Genomic DNA, 6,526 nt, shown 5'->3' with positions numbered 1-6,526 from the left:
TCTGATTCTGAGCAAGTCTACCTCCTAACAAGGATTTATTAAGCACTTACTTAAATTTTTTAAAATTAATTTTATTTAAATTAATTTTAAGATGAAAATTCCCAAGGTTAACTCCCTCTCTTCCCTGCAATAGAGCAGACATTATTTGACAAAAGTATATATAAAATTATATCATTTCTATTTATTAGTTCTTTCTCTAGAGGTGGGCACAAACAAGCCGTTCCTCAAATAATATTTCTCTTGTGGTATATGATATCTTGGTTCTGCTTATTTCTCTCTTCATAATTTCATGTAAGTTTTTCCATTAAAAAATTAACTAGCTCATCATTTCTTATGTGTACAGTAGTATTCCATCACAATCTTATGCCATAACTTGTTTAATCATTCCCCAGTTTCCTCAATTTCCAGTTCTTTGCCACCACAGAGAGCTGCTGTAAATATTTTAGAACATAGAGATTATTTTCCTTTTTCCCTGATCACCTTAGGAAATAAACCCAATAGTGGTATTGATGGGTCAGAAGGTATACAGAGTGGCAGAGAGCCAGGCCTGGAGATGGGAGGTCCTGGGTTCAAAATTGGCTTCAGACACTTCAGCTATGTGACCCTGGGCAAGTCACTAAACCCCAGCCTAGCAGCTATTTAATATAGCCCATGGCGGAAAAGAATTCTCACTTTAAGATTCCTGACAAGTGGTTTTTTTTTGTTTCTGCTTGAAGAGGTCCAAAGAGGGGGGAACCCACTTTCTCTCAAGGTAGCCCATTTGACTCTTAAGTAGTTCAAATTATTAGAAGTTTTTCATAACATCAAACCTAAATTTCCCTTTTTGCAAATTGTACCTCTTGCTCCTGGTTCTTCCCTCTGGGTCCAAGCAGATCAAATCTTCCTCCTCCATGTGATAGCCCTTCAAATAATTGAAGACTAGTATCCTTTCCACCTCAATCTCCATCGGGCTAAACAATGTATGTAAAGTGTTTTGCAAACTTTAAAGCACTATATGAACATTAAATTGTTAATGTTACTTCACAGATTCAGAACCCAATTCTTCTATGACTTGTGGTCCTGTGCAATTCTTATCCATGTCTTAATACTGATAGCTAATCTTGTATAGCATTTATTTTTACTTTTAAAAAATTATTTGTTTGGTATATTAAAGTTTTCAGGTATCTTCTTCCCTCTCTCCCAGCCTACCTGCAAAAGAAAATAAATCAATTAACAAAAAATTTATATAAAATAGCATTTTAAGGTTTAGAAGGCTCTTCTCATCAATCATCTTATTTGGTTCTCATCACAGTTCTGTGAGGCACTATAGTTTTTATAAACCCTTTTTGGAGGTTTTTTTTCCCTCTTTATTTTTGAGATAACAAAACTGAACCTCACATAGATTAGGTTATAACTTGGCCATAGCCATTTAATCAGCGAGTACCAGGTGTGGAATCTGAACCGAAGTCTCATCACTCCAAGGCCAGCATTCTCTCCAGTCTACTTCATTGACTCCAATATTATCTTTCCCTGGAACTTCATTCAAAGCCTGGAGGGCTTGTCTTTATTATATTGAGGCTGTCCACTTGTTATTTCTCATTTTCATGACATGACTAATCCTTATCTTCTGATCATACATAGCCCTAATAATATTTTGATGCCACTTCTCTTCTGCAAATCAGTATTGATAATATGCTACAACCTATTTACCCCAACAATGTTCTTTGTATTATTTATAATTTGGATTCCACCAAGATCATGCTACTTTGTGATTAACAGCCATTTTGTATCACCTGGAGAATACCGGTATTAAAGAGATAAACTTTTACAGCCAGAGTAAACTGCTCACAGTCATTGAAATGCTGTATAATTTTCCAAACGCAATCCTGTAGGAATATACCTCCTGCTCAATCTCCAGTTTGTTTGTATTTGCAGTGTCCAAGACATAGGAGTTCTTTACATTTTTTTGTCCTGGATCCCTTTGGCAGTCTAATGAAGCCTGGGGATCCTTCCTTAGAAAAATGCTTTTAGATACATAAAGTAAAACACTAGTTGTATAGGATCAATTATATAGAAATATAAGAATTTTTTTGAAAGCCAAGTTCATAGGTTTCAGGTTAAGCATCTGGGCTAAAATATTCTTATCAAAATACATAGATAAACTGTTCTTCTATATTTTCAACCATTTTCATTTTTTTAGAGGAAAGTCATTTTTATTGATGGAATTCATTTAAGAAAGTTAATAGAGGTGCTATAAAAATTGAGTTCTTATATTCACATTTTATTACAGTAAACAAAATTAATGAAACTTATAAAAATTAGGACAAAATGAAGAACTTCTTTCCATATGTAGGCCTTTAAAAAAAAGACTATTCTTATGTCTTCATTATTTTTTTAATCTATTTTTAAGAAAATGTGTTTTTATCCTTTGATATCCATCTGTGCTTTGCAGATCCTGTTTGCTAAGAACTCTGATTTCCCCAGAGACTCCATTTTAAGTGTTTCATATTTGTATTGGAGGATTCTGTGTTGGTGCTGGCTCTCTTCAGGGAACAAAACTTCAAAAAGAAGCATTGTGACAACATTGTGATTGTTTCCATTGTACACTTAGTTGAACAATTTTTCACTTGTGGCTTGTGCTCAGTAAGTAGATCCTTGTTTATGGAGCCCAGTGCTAATCCTGCAGGATAGTACCAGATCAGACAATAACACAATAAGAAGTGGTAACAAAAAAAAGACAATTCTGTCAGCCATTAAAAATTAACAACTTCAGATGCTATTAGTTTGTGTTTTTGTGTTTTGGGAGCATATAACATTTCTAAATAATCTGTATTCATTTCCTATGCCCAGGTACTATTTGTCCTAAATACTGATTTCTTAGGACAATCTTAAAATATTACATAGAACCACACAGTTTTTAATATAATCTTTAGCATAAAGCCTTCAAGGAGTCATCAGACAAGATTTAGGTGTGTGCTTCATCTGTCCACAATGAAACATTTTGCAAAAGGAAATCCCTCTATAGAGAGTTTCACTTTGGCTTTGCATTTGGCTGTGTCTTGTCCAGTAGACCCCTCAGAAATAAAAGATCCCTATGTCAATATCTAGACTCTAAAGGAGAGCCAAAACAGTCTGTAATTCTGTATGCTTGCTTTCTGCTATAGTTAAATTTGAAGGTAGTGATCAGCTAGATAATTACCTCTATCCTATTTAAAGCTAATGATAAGATACCAGCCCCTCAAGACTCTAAGGGAATTTTGGAATTAGGGAAGGTTTGGATGGAGACATGAGTCCATTTTTGACCTTTTTTGAGTTTAGGATGTCTATGGGATATACAATTCAAGATGTCTTTTAGTTAGTTGAAGATTCAAAACCTGGAAGTCATCGTAGAGGTAAAGAGAAAGGCATATTTTAGAATTATCGCCATAGAAATGCTCATCAATCCTACTGAAATGGATGAGATCACCAGGTGAAATAGTATGGAGAAAGAAGATCCAGAATAGAGTTCTGTAGAACATGTATGGTTTGTGGACATGACCTGGAAGAAGATCCAGCAAAGAAGACCAATAAGGCATTATCAAACAGGTAGAAGAGAACCAGGTGAAGATAGTGTCCTGAAAATCTAGAGAGGAGAGAGAATCAAAGGTAAGGGGTAACTGATAATATCAAAGACTGCAGAGGGGTGAAGAAGGATAAGGATTGAAAAAAGAACATTGGGTTTGGCATTTAAGTGGTAACTTTGAAGAGGATAGAGTCAGTTGAATGATGAGATCAGAAGCCAAATTGTAGAGTTAAGAAGAGAGTGAGAAGAGAGGAAGTGAAGGCACCAATTGTAGATAGCCTTCTCAATAAGTAAATCACACAAGTAAGGGGAGATATGGAATGATAGTGGGGATGGAAGGATCAAATGAGTTTTTTTTTTTGAGGATGGAGGAAACATGGTCAAATTTGTAAGCAGTAGGGAAGCAACCAGAGGAGAGGGAGAGATTGAAGATAAATGAGAAAATGAGGCAGTCTTCTGGAAGAGGTGGAATGGAATGAGATCACTTGTACATGTAGAAGATTTGGCTTTGACAAGAAGTGCCATCTCATCATAAGAAACAAGGGTGGGAAGGGAATAGGGATTTATATAATGCATACTGTGCTGGATGCTGTGCTAAGCCTTATTCTAAATATTAATTCGTTTCCTCCTTATAGCTTTTCCATCACTCAAGGAGGAAAGAGTAGGTAGTAGCAGATCATATTTGGATGATGTGAGACAAGGAGGAAGGGAGAAGAGGAAGCTTTTCTTGGAATTAGGGTTAGGTAGTGAATGGCCTTAATTTTCTCAATAAAACATAGGGCAAAGTTCTTAGTTGAGAGAGTAGGTTGAGGAAATGCATGGGAAGTTTTAGGAGAGATGACAAGGTTTAGAAGAGCTGCTGTGGAATATGGGATAGTGAGTTATAAATTTATAGTAGACCCAATCAAAGTGATTGATATTTTTCCCTACCTTCATCCAGTAGCACTTATTTAGGAGCAAAAGCTATAGAATCTATAGCTTTTATATAGTATAGATAGGGAGAGTGATCTAAGGATGAAGATTGGTGGGGCAATCAGTGATCTGACAAAGGTCTCAAGGAAAATAACAATAGTAGAATTCAACTAGTTCACTTAAGGGGTCAAGATGGGGACAGAAAGAAGGTGTAGTGCAGAGGAGATGGCCTAGGAGAAAACTGAGGTGATGAAGGATTGGAGAACAGTTTGGATGAAGAGTAAGATTTGATATTAGAAGGCATAGGGACAGGTAAAATCTAATAAATTCTGATCATATAAAGGAATTTCAGAATTCATAAAGTAGTGGTGCATTTCTCCTCAGTCTCTTTGGCTTGACTTTTGCCCAGGTAATACCACTAGTGGGGAAATATCTCATGGTTCTCTTCTCCATCTATCCAGTTTCACCTAGTGATCTCATCAGCTCCCATGGATTTAATTCCATGTCTATGCTTAGCTATGCTTTTTTTTAACCCTTCTGTCCTGGAATCAATACTATGTATTATATGTACCCCAAACTTTCCCTCATTCTTATTTCCTATTACTATCAAGTGCATCACCATTCTTCTGCTTAGGGTCCCAACCTAGTTGTCATCCTTGACTTCTAACTCCCTCTCAACTCCCAAATCCAATCAAGTGAGAAGACCTGCCAATTCTACCTTCATCTCTTACATATGCCCCCTTCTGTCCTCTAACACTGGCAGTATCCTGGTATTCATTAATCAACACCTTGGTTTTCCTCTTTTCAGTTTCTTTGTACCTCAATCTATCCTCCAATTATCAAATGGATCTTCCTAAAGCCCAAGTCTGACCGTGTCACTTCCTTATTCAATAAATTCATTTGACTCTATTTGAACTGTTGGGTCAAGTATAAAATCCTCTGTTAGGCTTTTTCAACCCCTTTATAACTTGACTCATCCTACCTTTCTAGTCTTCTTATCCCTTTTTCCCCTCTAGGTACTCTGCAATACAGTGACACTGGTCTCTTTGCTATTCCTCGAACAAGATATTCCAAGTCCTGGCTGAGTATTTCACTGGCTGTCCTCCATGTCTGGAATTCCCTTTCTCCTCTTCTTCCCCTCCTGCCTTCCCCAGCTTCCTTCAGGTCCCAATTAAAACCTTACCTCCTATAAAAAGCATGTCCCAATCTTCCTTAATGCCAGATCCTTCCTTCTAAGATTATTCCCAATTTATCCTGTATGCACCTTGTTTGCATATTGATGTTGTCATGTTTTCCTCATTAGACTGTGAGATCCTTGAGAGTAGGCAAATTTTTTTTTTGCCTCTTTGTGTATCTCTAAGACTTAATTCAATGCCTGGCATATAGCAGATGCTCAATAAATGCTTATTGGCTCAATGAAGATATATATATATATATTATATATATATATCTTCATTGAGCCAATAAGCATACACACACACACACACACACACACACACACACAATAAATACATGGTAATTTGGGAGTGGAGGGTAGACACTAATAGATAAGGAATCCAGAAAGACTTCATTTTGAAGGTGGAATTTAAGATGAACTTGGAAAAAAACTAGGAATTCTAAGGTAAAGAGGAAGCACCTTCTGAGGGTAGAGAACAGCAGCCTTTTCAGACAAAGAGATAGATGGAGTGTTTTGTGTGAGGAACAACAAAACAGCTAGTTTGATCAGATCAAAGAGCAAGGGAAAGAAAGTAATATATAAGTCTGGAAATATAGATCAGTGATATCACCATCCTGCAATCTACTCACACATAACCTCAAAGTAATCCTTCATCCTTTACTCTCCCTCAATCCATTACAATATCAAATCAATCTCCAAGTATTTTTAATTTAACCTCCACAACCTCTTTCCCATCCATTCACTTATCTCCATTCACACTTTAATCAAGGCCCCCATCATTTCTTGCCTGGACTATTACAGTAACCTTTTAATTGGTCTTCTTGCCTCCAGTTTCTCAAAACTATTTTCCATGAAAATGCCAATATTTTTTATATTTATTTATATTTAATATTTTT

The sequence above is a fragment of the Gracilinanus agilis genome, chromosome 1 (genome assembly GCF_016433145.1).
Source record: "Gracilinanus agilis isolate LMUSP501 chromosome 1, AgileGrace, whole genome shotgun sequence".
In the NCBI taxonomy this organism is placed as follows: domain Eukaryota; kingdom Metazoa; phylum Chordata; class Mammalia; order Didelphimorphia; family Didelphidae; genus Gracilinanus; species Gracilinanus agilis.
The sequence above is the reverse complement of the archived record's forward strand: the minus strand, read 5'-3'. Positions refer to the sequence as shown.